The sequence below is a fragment of the Eumetopias jubatus genome, unplaced genomic scaffold (assembly GCF_037043125.1).
Source record: "Eumetopias jubatus isolate StellerSeaLion01/CBP00866 unplaced genomic scaffold, mEumJub1_p1.0 scaffold_8, whole genome shotgun sequence".
In the NCBI taxonomy this organism is placed as follows: Eukaryota; Metazoa; Chordata; class Mammalia; order Carnivora; family Otariidae; genus Eumetopias; species Eumetopias jubatus.
The window spans coordinates 94,771,152-94,787,775 of record NW_028274814.1 but is presented as its reverse complement, the minus strand read 5'-3'; the positions used below and the strand labels follow the sequence as shown (position 1 = coordinate 94,787,775).

Below are 16,624 nucleotides of genomic sequence, written 5' to 3'. Positions count from 1 at the left end.
GTGAATGCACAAAGGAATGAGTGTTAGGTCCCTGAGGCAGGGGTTGGGCAGGGAGGTGGAATCAGAAAAAGTTTCCTAGAGGATATGACCCTTGAACTGAATCTTGAAAGGTAAGTAGATTTTTTTGTTCTTCTTCTTCTTTTGTGAAGAAGATGGAGAAAGGTGTTTCAGGTAGAGGCATTAATGTGAGTAAAGGCATGGAGGGTGTGACACAGGTGTGGTGTTTGTGGACCTGCATGTCCTTTGGTATACCTGTAGCACAGAGTGCAAGACTGTGTGTGTGTGTGTGTGTGTATATGTGTGTGTGTGTGCGCGCGTGCACGCACGTGCGCTGGGGCAGTGGCGGAGGATGTGTAGTGAGAAAAGAGACTGGAAAAGGAGGCAGAGGTCAGGTGTCGGAGTTCTAGGCTCTGCCCTGAAGGCAAAGGAAAATAATTGACAGGGTTTTGATGGAAGAGTAACGTAATTAGATTAGGGATTTAAGAAGATCTGGTTGGCTATAACATGGAGAATGGATTGGCGGGATGTATGATACTGGAGGCAGTGAGGCCATTTTGAGGTTGTTGTCTAGAAGAGAGATGATGAGGCTCAAGGCTGAACTAAGGAAAGAAAGTGGAGTGTTTTAGAAATGCTAAGGAGGTACTATGTTCTGTAGTGATGCTTCTCCAGGTATGGTTCTGAACTGGTGACAGTCTGTGAACTGGTTGTTACTCACTCATCTGCTATGAGATAAATATAGAAATCGATGGTAAGAATTTAGAAACTTTTGTAGCAAGTTAAAAGAGTAATCTTTTATCTGTTAAATCTAATAATGAAAATTTGACTTGTATTTTGTAGATCTTTGCTTTTTTTTATTTATCTAGTAATTAATTTTTATTGTATTTTTTCCAAGTATTGGACCATATGGGCAAGCAATACAAAGTGGACCTCAGCACAGTTGGTTGAGAGGCATTCAGCTGTAGGACATGGTGACTGAGTGAAAGTGGGAGTGGGAGGAAGGAGGGGTGTGAGATGACTCTCGGGTCTGACAACTGGGTGCGATAGTTATAGAAGGTTAAAGAAGCAGCCATTTTTTTTTTTGGCAAGAGGGTAAATTCCCACTTCCCTATTATTTTGGGCTACAGTCATATATTTTAAAAAAGATTTTATTTATTTATGTGAGAGAGAGAGCATGAGCGGGGTGGGGAAAGGGAGAGGGACAAGCAGACTCCCCTCTGAGCAGTGAACCCGACGTGGGGCTCGATCCCAAGACCTTGAGATCATGACCTGAGCCCAAGGCAGATGCTTAACCAACTGAGCCACCCAGGCGGCCCCGGGCTACAGTCATATTTTTAAAAATGCATTTGGGGAAACATGTTATAATCTTTTATGCATCTAGGGTTCGCATGCACCATTTTCTCTTATCAATAAATTCTTTACTCCCACCTTCACTTGACTAATACTTAATATAAAGACAAATGTTATGAAAGCATTTATGTATCATCAGCATCAGGCTAAATGACTTATATTCATTAATTTCATTCAATCCTCACAATAACCCTGTGAAGGAGGGATCTCATTTTGTAGATGACAAAACTGAAGTTCAGAGAGGCTAAGTAACTTGCTTAAGGTCACCCAGCAGTAATCTGGGAGAGCTGGGCTTTGAACTCAAGGAATTCAAGAACTCATGTGCATGTTTCTAGGCAAGCCTCAGTGCAACTGTTGCCTCTTCTAGGAAGCCTTCCCTGCTGTCTTTACTTATGGGTGCATCTTCTGCATTTCCACAAAGCACATGCGCACATCTGTCTCCATCACGGTACTCGTCATGCCTGATTAGAAGCATTCGTCCATTTGTTGTTTCCCTTTCTTTCCTAAACTGTGAACTACTTGAGGGAGGGAAGGATTCCTAACATCTCTGATTCCTCAATCCAGAGCACAGTGCCCAGTATTAAGTAGGAGCTTGGTAAATGTCTGTTGAATAAATGGAGGTGTGAGAAAACATGGTATATTATTGGGGGGATGCGGGTGGGGGCCAGAGAATAGGGAATATGGACTAAGTCTAAACAGGTAAATTGGTGTCACATCATGAAGATTGGTATATTCTGGGTTTAGGAATATGCAAATAGCCGTCCCAGAATCCTTTATCCTCTTCACCTGCATAGATATTAGACTTTTCAGTGCTGTAACTCTGTTCTGGGGACACTAACCAGTGATATGCCTGTATATGTTTAACAGCTACCTCCTCCTTCCTTGGCCCCACGAAAAGCCCCGCTTTGTTGTGCTTTTGGAATTCCATGGTGTACATGCTCCCGTAATGGTCAATTTCAAGCTCCCAATGTGACGTTACTGAACATGAAAGTGGGAAGGGACTCGCAGTATCGTGCCGATATGAATATTTCCACCACAAAGTTACAACAGACACAAGGAGCTTCCAGACCACACCTAATAGTCAAATATAGTGAAGTCATTAGGAAGGGATGAGTTTTGAGGTTTATTACCTTTGTTTTTAATATGTCTTTAATTACAAGTTTATGTAATTTAATTTTTAATCATGGCTGTGTTTAACATCTGGCTTATAAAATTCCTTAAATTTTAACAACTGGCTCCCATGAGCTGATGTGAGCTGACACCAGTGTGACTAATCTTTTTATATGGTGATTCATTCAAGCCCAGCTCCTGGGCCTAATCGTATTCTGAAGCAGGTCACTATAAGAAGATCTGAGTGAGTAGCTTTTTGAGGTGGCGTTAGCTCCCTTGTAATCTGCTCTAATCTTTGTCATCCAGTTCCCGAGCGCTTAAGTTTTGACCTTGTTTTGCAATAACCAACATGTCCTACAGATATCACCATCCTTGTAGAGACTGCTTTTTGTCCTGAATACTAGTTTCCCTCTGATGCTTTCTCCAGTCAGGGTTTATGAGTCGTAAAATTTCTGCACTGTACAATGTGGAGCCATTTACATGTGGACTGCTTGCTTGGACTATCCCCTGATACATTTTGTTCTACTGCTTACCTGCCCCGCTACTGCTTAAATACCTGCACTGGTGTTCAGACTTGCTTTTAATTCTAGTACATGGTTCTTCTAATCTGCTTATCCTCTTAGTTTTGGATCTACTTTTGGACTGAAGATTCTGTATTCCTTTGGCTTCAATAACTGACACTTGGCCTTATTCCATGATCTGATTACAGGGCTGTCTGGCTTCCTGACATTGGTCTAGCCAATCACAGCTCAAATTCAAAAGCTGGTAAAATAGCAACATTAGAAAATGAGCTAATTTAAGCAGGTATTACTATCTTATTATTAGCAATATCTGTCAATGGCTGCAAAAACCAGGGTTGCCTTACTTGCAAACGATTCCTGGAGATCTGGGAATTTTGAAGCATGCTTAAGTTAAAATAATGGAGCAAATGAATTAAACAAATGGCAGCTCTTCACTAGCTGTCAGTTCAAGGAAGCTTCAGAGGAGACTGAGTGAACATCTGGGTCTTTTATAGATTGAGTTTCTCTTTGCTCTTGCCTGTAGGAAGGCCATATGGGATAAATCTAGGCTAAGCACTAGACGTTTCTGAAATAAAAGACACTATGCTTATGCATAGTCTTGTACTTCTTTGCTATTTGAACCTAATAAAATCAAGGCTCTTCATTAAGAAGGGGGCTTGGCATTTCTCTTAATGTTCAACAGATATTAACACTGGTAACCTACTATTGATACCGAAATAGTGTTAATAGATTTCAGTCTTGAATACTGTTGAATGATCTAGAGAAAAACCACAAGGGGAAAAGCATGTTAAAAACTTGAGTTGGTTCTCCCAATGGGAAAAAAACCTTTAGCTGGTAGTCCAGGATTCATGCTGTTGGTCAGGCTTCATTGACACTTTGCCCCTTTATAGAGGTGACTGGGGCAGTTCCCAGTCCAGGAAAAGGTCTGTGAGCTTATCACTGAACAGAATGAATCCTTATTAACTCCAAGATTGTGGGATTTTTCCACACTCCAAGAGAGTAGCTGTATGTAATGACATAGTAAAAATTTGCCCTGGGAGAGGAAGTTGGTTTTCTGAAGAATATTTTCATTCTCAGACTCTATCCATAGAGAGAATTACCTTAAATCTTTTCCTGGAAAGGTAGGGTTAGAAACAAATATTCCAAGAAATAAACAACTGAGGGAGTTTGGAGAGCTTGGCATCTTATCTTTTCATCAAAGAAAGTGATGCCAAGCAGGGCAGGCTTTGTGGGCCCGTGAGCCATGCAGTTGCAGAGTCTTGTGCTGAGAAAGTTTCCACACTTGGCTTAACGTTGTTGCCATTTTGGATTTCTTACTTTGTGAACAAGGGGCCCCACATTTTCATTTTTCATCACTGGGCCCTGCAAATGATGTAGCTGGTCCTAAGGACAAAAGAGGCGGGATTAGGCTTTTGAAGAGGATTTTTTTCTGCAAGAATGCCCCAGGATAACTCTGAAAACATGCCTTGAAAAAAAAAGGTATCATTTTTATTTATCCAGCCAGGCAAGAAAAAACCACGAGTGCCACAAATGGTGTTATAAACATCCAAGTGTGTGCAACAGCTAAAATTTGGATACCCATGTCGGCTTGGCACACGTCACCTCATTCTTCATTCCCTATTTTGCAGTTGAGGATATGAGACGCAGAAAGGATAAGAAAATCATCAGAGGTCACACAGGTAAGTAAGTAAGTAGCAGAGCTTAGATTTAAACCAAGGCAGTATGGCTCCAGAATGTTTTTTATGTGATGTTTTTCCTTTTTTACTAAATGGAGTAATGACACTGGTGCTAAAAGATGTTTTGCACTACCTCCGGTTATGCTAGTCATTACTTTTAAATTCAGAGAAAACTAATGAGCTAGGGCCCTTTAAAGGCCTAAGCCAATGGGCATTTGGAAGCTAATAGTGAATTGCACCATTGAACAAAACACATTCTTTCCTTTGGAACATCAACTACTGACTATTTTATTAAGGGGAAAGTACTAAACACATCACAGTTTAGTGTCTCATAACTGGCATTAAATTTTGACTCAAATATTTTTAACTACACTACTAAGCTTATGTGCCAGAGGCAACATTTTCATCCTTAGAAATTTATCCTATACTTTATTTCTTCCAGGGAATTGAGGATTTGGCTTATACTTGCTGGATACATTACATGATCCTATAAAGCCATTTTCAAAATAAAGAGTCTTACCTTGATTTTAGTTTTTAAAATCTTTGTAGGCATCAGACCATACTGGTTTGAGGATGGGCTCTAGCATCTCATGGCTAATTTTCTGGTCCTTAGATTTGCATCTGTGATAAAGATAATAGAAACAGGTAACTCAACATATTTGCCACAAGACTAGGAAGCACCCAGCACTTGCTAGAACATAATTAACACTCTGTATATATGAATAATTGTTTCATTTATGAAAACTTGGGTAGAATAGTACCATAGGTGGATCTCAGGGATATAACATCTCTAAGCTTCAGTTTCTTCAGCATAAATCAAGTTAATAACACCCATCTCACAGGGTGTTACAAGGATTAAGTAGGATAATGTGTAAGAAGTGTTTAGCACAGGGCCTGGCATATACTAAGTTCTTACTGAATAGTATCTTCTATTATTCATTTTGAATTCTCTGTAATGTAAGTCTAGGTAATTTCCCAGTGAAATTTAGGACCTGGTATATAAAACTATTTTATTTTTAATAATATTTTTCTTCTCCATAGGTCATATTTTGTTAGGAGAATGAGATAAATGTTGGTTTTTACTGTACAGTAATACTTTTCTGTATTAATTATGCATCTTAAAAATAAACTTTGGAAAGACATGTTGGTCTTTTTCCAGTGATCCTTTTATAAAGGGCTATTAAAATAACACATAAAAGAAATAACGTTCATTCATTATTCATACATTGTAGCAGTGATTACATCAGCTCAGTCTGGCCATCGATTGGCCCTCGGAGCCTCCAATTCAGCCGGAGCTCAAGGAGCAGACAGCAGAGGAAAGGCAAACAGCACATCTTCTGTGTCTTCCAGAACTAGTTCTACCAGTGAGGCCCTCCTTCTCCTGTTCCTTCAGCTCTTCTCCTCCACGGGTCCCTTTCCCTCTGCCCACCAGTATGGTCGGGTCTTTTCAGACAAGAAACAAAATAATTTTTCTCTCAAACTTGTTCCTCCCTTCAAGTACTTTTTCATCTTTCCCTTTTCTTTGACTGCCAAACTTCTGATAAAAATGGTCTTTACTTCCTTAACATCTCTCACTTTTCACTCCCTCGGTTCACCTTGTCTTTCATCCCTATGACTTTCTGGCAATGGTTATCTTGAAAGCATGAAGAACCTCCCAAGTCATCAAGGTGTTTGACCTTTTCTTAGTCTTCATTCTTCTTGACCTGCCTGAAACATGTGGTACTGTTGAAATTATGACAGTCTCTTAGAGTCTGGGACATTGTTCATGCTTTTCTTGACATTTGTGTCTTGGTTTTTTCACAGAAAATGGCAATGATGCCCACTTTGCAGAATGTTGTGAGGATAAAATGAGATGTTATTGTTAACATGTATAGCAATCAGTAACATGCACTTGACAGTCTCATTTATCCACAAGACTCTAAGTCTTACACACTACATAGATGACTCCTGTATCTGTATTTTTGTTTTGATCTTTCTCTAGATGTTCATTCTTCTTTGACCTCTATTTTTACCTGTAATAATAAAATCATGGATAGTTAGAGCTAGAAGAGTTCTTAGAGAGACCACTCTCAATTTACAGTGGAAGAGATGGTAGTGTGCAGAGTAAATTGGTTTGGGCCAAGGCTGTTGGGCCAGTAAGGATGGCTTCAAATAACAGAAATCCCAATGAAACTGGCTTAAATGTGTGATCTTCCAGAACAAGAAGCATAAGAGTATGGCATGCAAAGGTTGGTTAGTGTAGCAGTTCAATGACTGCATTATGCGGCCCAATTTCTCTCTCTCCTGGCTCTGCCATCCTTAGCATGTTGGTCTGTTCACAGGCCAGCTGCTGGTGGTTAGATGGCTACAAGTGGTTCCTAGGGTCCCATTCATACCTGACAATGTCCACTGAAAGGACAGACCATCTCTTCCTGTATAGTTCTTCTTAAGAGTTAGAGTTCACTATCCTAAAGCCCACAGCTGACTTTCCTTCATGCTTCATTGGCCAGACTTGTGACATGCCTTGGGAATGGGAAATGTGATTGACTTAGATCAATCAGAATTTACCCCCCGAGGCTGAGTCTAGCCTCCTCTGAAGTACATGGACTACCAAGTTGGGTCAACACAGAAACTAAATCTGGTTTCTTTGAGACTAGAAAGGAAGAAGGTGTGGTGGAAAATGAAGGTTGGGCCAGGTCCCACAATGTCTGTCACTGTCTCCCAGCCACAACTAGAACTCAGATTTCTTGATCCTTACCCAACTCTCTTTCAATAATTCTTACTGCCTCTCAACATTGGAGTCAGACTCAAGATGTCCACCATCTAACTGATCACCTTTCCACTCAGACTTGCCCCTTAACATGTTTTCCTATGTACTGACGATTTTCTTCTGCAAGTAGGCTACCATTTTCTCTACTAGTTAGCCAGCTTTGACTTCTTTCTTTCCCTTGTTCTCTGTACTCATCATGCATCTTAAAAATAAACTTTCATAGTTTATTTTTATATAAAGTTCATAGTTCATTTTGTAAATCTTATTTAACCTCTCTATAAAAAAATCTCTTACATTCACTGTTTTCTTTCCATTATTACCATTGGTTCTGGATGACATCTTTATTATATATGACTTGGATTATTACAATAGTCTGGTAACTGATCTTCCTGACTCACCTCTCTTTCTAATTCTCATATACTCTTCAAATCACTGCTATATTCATCTTCCTAAAATATTCTTCTTACTTTTGAGAAGGGTGTCCAATGAGACTAAGCTCTAATAGTTTTTAAAAATTAGAATAAATTGGTATTTGAAAGTTTCCTGTAGCTTCTATTTCTAGTGTTAGAATTTACAGATTTCCTTGGGGCAGATATCCTTTTACCTGAGAACAATCTATAGAATGGTCTCTTTTAGATAGATGTAAGGCCAATAGGTACCATTGTTTAGAGGCAAATGTGCAACAGAACTTTTGTTTTACATTGACAAATAGTGCCTTTCTGGGAGGTTGTAAAAAAAAGAAAAGATGGGTATATTTGCATAAGGTACAAGGAGCCTTCTGGGAAGTAGTGGATAAAACTAGGACACTTTTTGAAATTTAATATTATTAGAAAAGTATCAGATGAATTAAAATAGACTCAACTTAGGGCATTTGGCAAAGACATCAAATGCCTTTGAGGAGTAACTCATCATAATAAAAGGAGAATCCAGAATGATGACCAAAGCCATATGAGAAGTTTAGAATGGGTTTGGGGAGGCCTGTTTCTGGAATGGGCTATCTGAGCTTAGTTGGGGGGGGGGCTTTAAAAAAATGCTGCATGCATATGTAAGTGTAAATATATACATGCTGGAAGCCGAAGTCATGCAAGGGCAAATTTAAGAGTCTAGTACTGATGTGACTTGGGATTTCTACAGCTGGCCTAATACTAATGGAGAGCCATCTCCACTTGCACTTGAGGAATTCTTATGAAGTGATAGCACCAATGAGTTAGTACCTCGTGCTCTTTGGGAGGACTGTAGGATTTTGGAATCACAGTTTTCTTGCAATCAGGCAAGAAAAAAAGATATAAAGCTATCTGGATTGGAAAGAAAGAAGTAAAACTCTCTTTATTCAGAGATGACATGATTGTTTACATAGAAATTCCTATGTAATCTATGAAAGAGCTACCAGAATTAATAAGTAACTTTAGCAAGACTGTAGGATATGAGATCATATACAAAGATCTATTGGATTTCAATATATAGTACTAGCAATGACTAATCAGACATTGAAACAAGAATGATTTAAAATAACATAAAAATATGAAATATTTGGGGATTAATTTGAGAAAAGATGTGAAAGATCGGTACATGGAAAACTATAAAACATTGCTGAGAGAAATTAAAGAAGACCAAAATAGACATACTGTGTTTAGAGACTGGGAGACTCAACATGGTGAAGAGCGTTCTCTCAGTTAATATATAGATTCAGTGCCATCCCAATGAAAATCCCAGCATGTATTTTTTTTCTGGTAGAAATTAATAAGTTGATTCTAAAGTTTACATGGCAATGCAAGGGATCTAGAATAGCTTAAATAATTTGAAATAAGAGAACAAATTTGGAGGACTTACCCTATCTGACTTCAAGCCGTTTTATAACACTTTAGTAATTAAGGCAGTGTGGTATTGGCATCAAGGTAGGCAAATAGATCAATGGAACAGAGTAGAATCCAGAAATAGACCTAACATATATGGTCAATTGATTTTTGACAAGGGTATTTAGATAAAAAGGATAACTTTTTCAACAAATGATGTTAGAACAGTTAGATATTTATCTGCAAAAAACCCCCAATTCCCCCCAAACCCTTCAATTCATATCATATGAATTTTGCACCATATACAAAAAAATTAATTCACAATGGATCATAGACCAAAATGTAAAACTCTTAAAACAGGAAGAGAACACAGAAGATCTTTGTGACTTTGAGTTAGGCAAAGATTTCTTAAATGCAATGTCAAAAGCACACTCCATAAAAAAAAAAAAAAAAGGATACATTAGACCTCATCAAAATTAAGAACTTCTACTCTTTGAAGCCCTTTTCAAGACTGGGGAAAATATCTGTAAATCATGAATCTGATAAAGGGCTTATATTCAGATTGTATAAAGAACTCTGGAATCTCAATAATAATAATAATTTTAAAATGGGCAAAATATTTGAGCAGACACTTCATCAAAGAAGCTATAAAAGTGGCAAATAAAAACATGAAAAGTATTAGTCATTGGGGAAATGCAAATGACAACCATAATAAAGTATTACTATACACCTATTCGACTGTCCAAAATTAGAAAGCAGAGACCACGCCAAGCGTTCTGACATGGAACACTGAAATTCTCATATAATGCTGGTAGGAATGCAAAGTGATAAACCATTTTGGCAAATACCTTGACAGTTATTTAAAAAGCACAACAGAAACCTACTGTGTGAGTCAGTCACTTCACAGCTAGGTATTAACACAACAGAAATGAAGGCATATGTCCATATAAAGACTTGTATATGAATATTGAAAGTAGCTTTATTTGTAATAGCCCCAAACTAAAAACAATGTAAATGTCCATCAAAATGGTGAATGAGTAAACAAATTATGGCATATCCATACAATGGAATATCACTTATTAGTAAAAAGGAACAAACTATTGATACGCCCAACAATATGGATGAATCTCAAAAAATTGTGTTGAGTGAAAGAAGCCAGACTGAAAAGTCCATACTGTGTAGTTCCATTTATACAAAATTCTTGAAAGTGCCAATTAATCTACAGTGGCAGAAAGCAGATCAGCGGTTGCCTGGGGATAGAGCAGGAGGGAGAGATTATGAAGGGGCACAAAGAAATCCGTGGGGGTGATTGATATGTTCATTGTCTTGATCTTGGTGATGGTTTCATGGGTGTACACACATGTCAAAACTTACCGAATTATATGCTTTAAACATGCACAGTTAATTATATGTCAATTATACTTCAATAAAGCTGTCTAAAAGAGAGATATTTTAAATAGGCAAAAATAGGTAAAGTGAGTCTATATTCTCCAACTGACTAACCTCCAAACCCTTGGGTCTGGCTTTTGCTCTCCCTGATCTGATTTCAGGCTAACATTCCTGCTGTATTTCCCGCTGACATTTTGAATTCCAAAGGGGACTGTTTCCTGAACAGGTATTACATTTTCTCATGCATTTCATTATCCTAGAAGGGTTGGCCTACCATCTTCTGATCTCCTCACATAGACATAATCCCTCCTTCTTCTGAACTCCCACAATGCTTTGCATCTTACTTTCTGGCTCTCATCACATTTGTCTTTATATTTAGCTTGTAAACACATTTCTTACCTCCCCTATGAGACTGGAAGATTCTTGAAGTTAGTGACCTATGGATTTATTATTTGTCCCAGTCCCCTAATGGCATTTTAGAGAATGTCATACAAGTAGTATACACACACACACACACACACACACACACACACACACACACAATATGTTTAATGGAAGATTTTAAAAATATGGGCCCAAAGACTAAAAACATTTTATTGTGTTTAAAAAATATGAAACTTCTCCTAATTGTGATGTATGCAATCTTCATTCACATAAGATTGGGGAATATTTCCCTTCTGTTTAGGTTGTTTCATCTCTCAATCTATTGTAAATACCTTGTCATCTTTAAGACATTTCTGATTACCTAAGTACCAGAAACTATTGTTTGTAGTAGATTTGTAATTGTTTATGGATCTCTCATATAATATGCAACAGTTGAGCAAAATGGCATAAAGATGCAATGATTATATTATAGAGAAAATAACATAAGTCTGTTTCTGGAACATGTTTTTCTATTTTTGACCCCATGTTGAAATAATGAAACCCAAATCCTATCTAAGAAATAGGCCAGTGATAAAACCCAAGAATAATTTTGTGGCAGAGTTAAAGTGAACAAGAAACCAGGCTAAGAGGAAAGCTTTATTTCAGTTTCAAATATCTGAAAATTTGGGAAATTGGATGAAAGGGGTTCAGGAAATTGTACCGGATGAAAATGATGTTTTGTATTTGTTCTAACGGAAAAGCATCTATTTCCCTCACACAGAGATGGAGACGTAATGGTCTCAAATCTAATGGAAGTGCTCATTGCCAGGAGTATTGTAGTTTTGAAATGGGTTTGTTTGAGGATTCTAGGTCTAATTTCATATCATTAAACTCTGAAATTACAGAAGGCTTTCTGAAGTAATCCTTGTGCCTCAAAATGGCCTCATGGTACACCACAAGCCTGTTCGTGTACCAAGTCTGAAGAGCTTGTAATACAGTCCTCCTTTCTATAGAAACCAGCGCTGTGTCTCTGTTCTTGCCTTTCCCATGGGCTGTGTTTCTTGTGGCGCACAGTGTCAGACCTCAGCTTGGGTACTACAGGTTTCTAAAGCTGATAATATGGCAGAGGTGACAATGTCCGGGTTTGGATGAGACCTGGGTTTGAATACTAATTCCAGACACATGAACTCCGTGGCCCAGATCCAGTCTGCTAACCTCCCGAGCCAAAACTTCCCCATCTGCCAAAAGGGTACCATGAATGTCAACACTTAGCATGGTGCTTGGCACAGAGAGCACACACTCAACACGTGTGCGGTTAGTATTATTAGCAACCAGAAATTATCTTAGTTTTACTTCAAGAAAGTAGTCTTAGCCTTGTGCTAAGGATAATTTTTTCCCAAGATTTTCTTTTTAAGTAATCTCCACCCCCAAAGTGGAGATTGAACTCACAACCCCGAGATCAAGGGTTGCATGCTCCACCGACTGAGCCAGCCAGGCGCCCCTGTGCTAAGGATCACTTTAAAAAATGATAGTGTGGATGTGGGTGTTTTTCTTAGAAACATTTCTAGAGGAAATTTGGTGGCTGTGTATCTAGTGTTAAAAGGCCTACCCAAACTTGTCCAAGAGATACACCGTGTCCATGCCTTCAAATAGATACACAAATGGTGTTATGGAACCCCCAGATATTGTCCACTCAATTCACTGTGGGCAGGAAGAGGATCTATTTTTAAGCGGAGGGAAGAAGACCATAAATGGTTAAAAATAGGATTCTCCTCTGTCTTTTGGCTGCCACTTTCACCCTTCATTTTTCTGTCCACCCCCATGGTTCCTAAAGTCCTCTTATCACCTCTGTTCACTTCCCCCCCCTTTTTCTCTACTTTAGAAATGGTATGTATTATGAAAGAGAAAATTCTTGACACCGTCCCCAGAAAGTCAGTGGTGGGGGTAATGCATTTTTAACCCCAAACACCTGGCCTCCTTTTATTTGGCTGCCAGAATGAGGAGGTTTTTTGATTATTCAAAAAAGTCCTCTTGCTGGTGCTCACAAATGACTAAAAAGGTTAATAAATTTCAGAATCTGCCTTGTAATCCACGGAGATAGAACTTTGCAAACACAGACTTTTCTTTTTAGATTGAATCTGACATTATGAAAAGCTAGCCCTCTCTTCCCGCACTCAAAAGTATTTATCCAGGCTTTACACACTGAGTAGCAAGAGCGTAGCAAGGGAGCTAACATTAACCGTGGGTCCGCTCTGCAGAAGGACTCTCACACACATTTCATGTGGGCTTCATAACAGGCCCATGGGGAATGCATCACTGTTTCCATATTTCATAGGTGAGGGCATGAGGGGGCTTCAACACGCCCCATCGGGGAGGGACTCGCTCTGGTGCCATTTCCCCAAGCACTGGTGACCCCGTGCAGGATTTAGCCGTTGTCTCCCCCTGACCCCTTCATCCCAGTTGTGTAAAACCTTGATACGAGGTCCTCTCTGCCCACCACGCAGTGCCAGTTATGGCAAGATGTCACTCCCAATTTCAACCACCCTGTGTAGTCAGTCAATTCTTGGGGTGTCAAGTGCAGAGGCCATCTTTCAAGGAAAGAGGGCTTTGAAATGACTATCCCCTCCCTCAGTGGTACAGGCACAGCATCTGTCTCCCTAAATCTCTTTCATGGGCTCTGCTTGCATAGAGGCAGGTCTACGAGTCCCTTTCTGTTGACTGGGGTGGTGAGGTAGTGTGTGGGGGACGACAGTGGGTGAGAACCCCAGTTGCCTCTCAGTGGTGCCTCTCAGTGGAGCCTGCAGAGCACAGCAGGAGTGTGGGGTGGTTTTGGTTTTCAGTTATGATTCTGAGAAAACAACATCATTTACACATAGATGGTCAGATTTAGTCCTTATAACAAGTCTGTGGCGAAGGTTCATGGAGTGATTACGGGTACGGGCGTAGGTTTGGATCACTGCTCTTACACTGTCCATGGTAAGTTCAAGCAACTTGATTATCAGTGTGACTCTCACCTTCCTGTGACTCAGCCTCCTCTCTCTATGATTCGCTTACCTTGTTCTCCTGTGAAGAGCGAATGAGATAACCTCCATGGTAGTAAGCATGCTCTGCGTGTTCACTGTTGCCATCTCTGGTTTCCAGATGAGGAAACTAACGCCCAGATGGGTTAGATAACTGCCCAAAGTCCCCGAGCTACTAAGTGTTTTCAGAACCCATGCTCTTAGCTGTGCCTCCATGGCCGTGCCTCTTAGCCTTTCCCACATCCTGACACACATGGAAAATATTGTTACTCATTTGGCCTTGGGGGGAATGAATGGGATAACTCAAGGCTTCAGGCGATGGGTCTGGTGGGCTCTGCCCATCCCAAGCTCCTTCTGGTCAGCTGGTACTTTGCTGTATTGGAACAGATGCCAAGGATGTCAGGTAAGTCTTCCTGGAGGAAAGGCTGTTTTCCGTGTAGCTTGAACAGTTAGTAAAGTTTAGTAGTGGGGCGGGGGCGGTGAGGTTGGGTATGAGGGACTGCTTAATTTTCTCTTCTGGAAAATGGAGATCACAATACTATCTTTTTTACAGAATACTCCGAAACTGAATGAAGGAACATATATGGAAAGGCTTTACAAAATGTGATATCAATTCTAGCTGTTACTCTTTCTAAGGAAAATGGACAAAATATTTGAAATTGTAAGAGTGGTTTAGGCATAGTGGTTATAGAGATGGAACATTTCTACCGAACATTCACTCGGGGAAAGGTACAGCTTTGATAGGACCTTCCCTCCACCCCCTCATGCCCTCCGTCCCCACTTCCTTCCTTTCTTTTTATCTTTAACCAAATAAAAATGGACATTCGCTTCTTCCAAGGTTTGTTATGAGGCTTAACCTATTTTCATCAAGTAACTGAAGCAAGTAGGAATAAGTTCAAGAGTCCTATAATCCCAAACTAGGTGATCTCTGAAGGTCAGACTAATTTGGCTTTTCTCAGGAAATGGCATGCCGGGCCATCTCCATGACATAGTCCCAAGGCTTCTTTGGGGAGGACTTGTTCTGACAGGCAAGACAGCCAGGCACAAGCTGGACCCAGAAACACAGCTTTAATCGTTAGACGGGAGAGATTTGGGGCTGTCAGTCAGCTTGTCTCTTGCCCCAGGGCCTGACATCTGAGTCCCGTAGAAAGGGGGATGGGAAGGTTGTGAGTAAAGCTTGTAAGGGCCACCATAATGATAATGTTGTCCGTCTCTGGGGCCCAAGGATGTCTGCCTTGGTCCTGTCTCTCTGAGAGCGTAAGTCAAGGGAGGAAGAGAGACATTCTTCCCAATTGTTCGGTGTAACACCAAATTTGCCTTGTCGTCCTGACATCAGCTCCACGGCATCAGCTGTACCATCTCCTGATGGCAATGCCTGCTGGACATGGTGAACAGTGAAAGGATGAAGGCAAGGGGAAGAGAGTAGCAGGTGTCATGCGAATGGCGACTAGACTTGTCAGGATATGGGAAATGTTCATATGTTGTCATATGGAAGAATGATTAGAGGCAAAAAATAGGAAAACCCTGGTTACACATAAAACAAAAACAAGTCTTGGGGCATTTCCACAAGTCTTCATTGCTATTTCAATCCTACTGTTTTGTACCCTTGAGCTACTTGTACTTTGAGATCCAGGATGAGATGTGTAAACTAACTTATCTCAAAATATTACCCATTTTAAGAACTATTTTTTAAAAGAGTACATTTAAAATTTGTTCAACTTTGACATTTTCTTTCCTGAGTTTACTATAAAATTCAAGTCAAGTAACCTGCACAAATGCATCAGTATTTTAAAAGCTACCAATCTTACACATAAAAAAGAAGGCTCACAATCTTCAATAATCTTTAATGTAACATGCATTCATTATATATGAGCCCTCAAAGGAGAAACTCACGTTGTTCAGAATCCTAAGTGCTACAGAATGGTGGCTTTGGGATAGTTAAATACCACATATTTGCTTTGTAAAACCACCATCAAATGACTTTAGCATATTAACCCTGAAAGTCATCACGACTCTTTTTTCTCTAATCATGAGGCCTAAGCAAAAGAAGAGTATTTTCTCTGATGTGACATTCTTGTGGTCATAGTTTTCGCAAGATACCCTCCTTGAAATTTGACTCTGATGATGTTCCTCCGGCCTTGGAGAAGCTGACTCATTCTTTGTGGCTGAACTCAAATGTCACCTCCACCGTGAACTAGTCCCTAACGCCTCGAAAAGAATTAATTGCTCCCATGGAACTTGGTACATGCCTCTGTTATGGTACCATTATCACACATACCTAGGTATGCTTGTGTTTGTTTACCCAATAAACTATGAGGTCCTGGGGCCTGGGGATGGTTTTTGGCATAGGAGGCACTTAATAGATAATTATGGAATTAAACTGATACTATGTTTAAGATACAGATACATTTATGCACTTGTACAAACAAACAGAAAAAAAATGTTCAAGGGGCTATTGCCATCCAGACATAGAATTAAAAAAAAAAAAAAAGAATTTTAGGAAGTTGTCATCGTAAAATCTCCTTAACTGGAGAGATTCAAGAAAGGTCGACAATATTCTGAGGTGAACGGCTGAGTTAATGAATGAAAGAAGATTTATTCTGTTATCTAATGTATGCTTGATTTACATCTGTATTTAAAACTAGAACCCAGGGGA

General features: G+C 39.7%; 1 long non-coding RNA gene across 6 annotated transcripts in view; it reads left to right on the top strand.

Annotated features, from left to right (window-relative positions):
• LOC148163786 (uncharacterized) overlaps nucleotides 1-16,624 on the top strand; it is a 161,840-nt gene that overhangs the window by 9,149 nt on the left and 136,067 nt on the right. For 2 of the 6 annotated variants that reach the window (XR_015768717.1, XR_015768715.1), the window contains exon 1: nucleotides 14,097-14,371. The exons of 2 other annotated variants lie outside the window; for them this stretch is intronic. This is a non-coding gene — a long non-coding RNA (uncharacterized LOC148163786). Of the gene's footprint in view, nucleotides 1-13,840; nucleotides 13,925-14,096; nucleotides 14,372-16,624 lie in introns of those variants that run through there. 2 more of the 6 variants (XR_015768721.1, XR_015768716.1) reach the window with 2 other exon arrangements.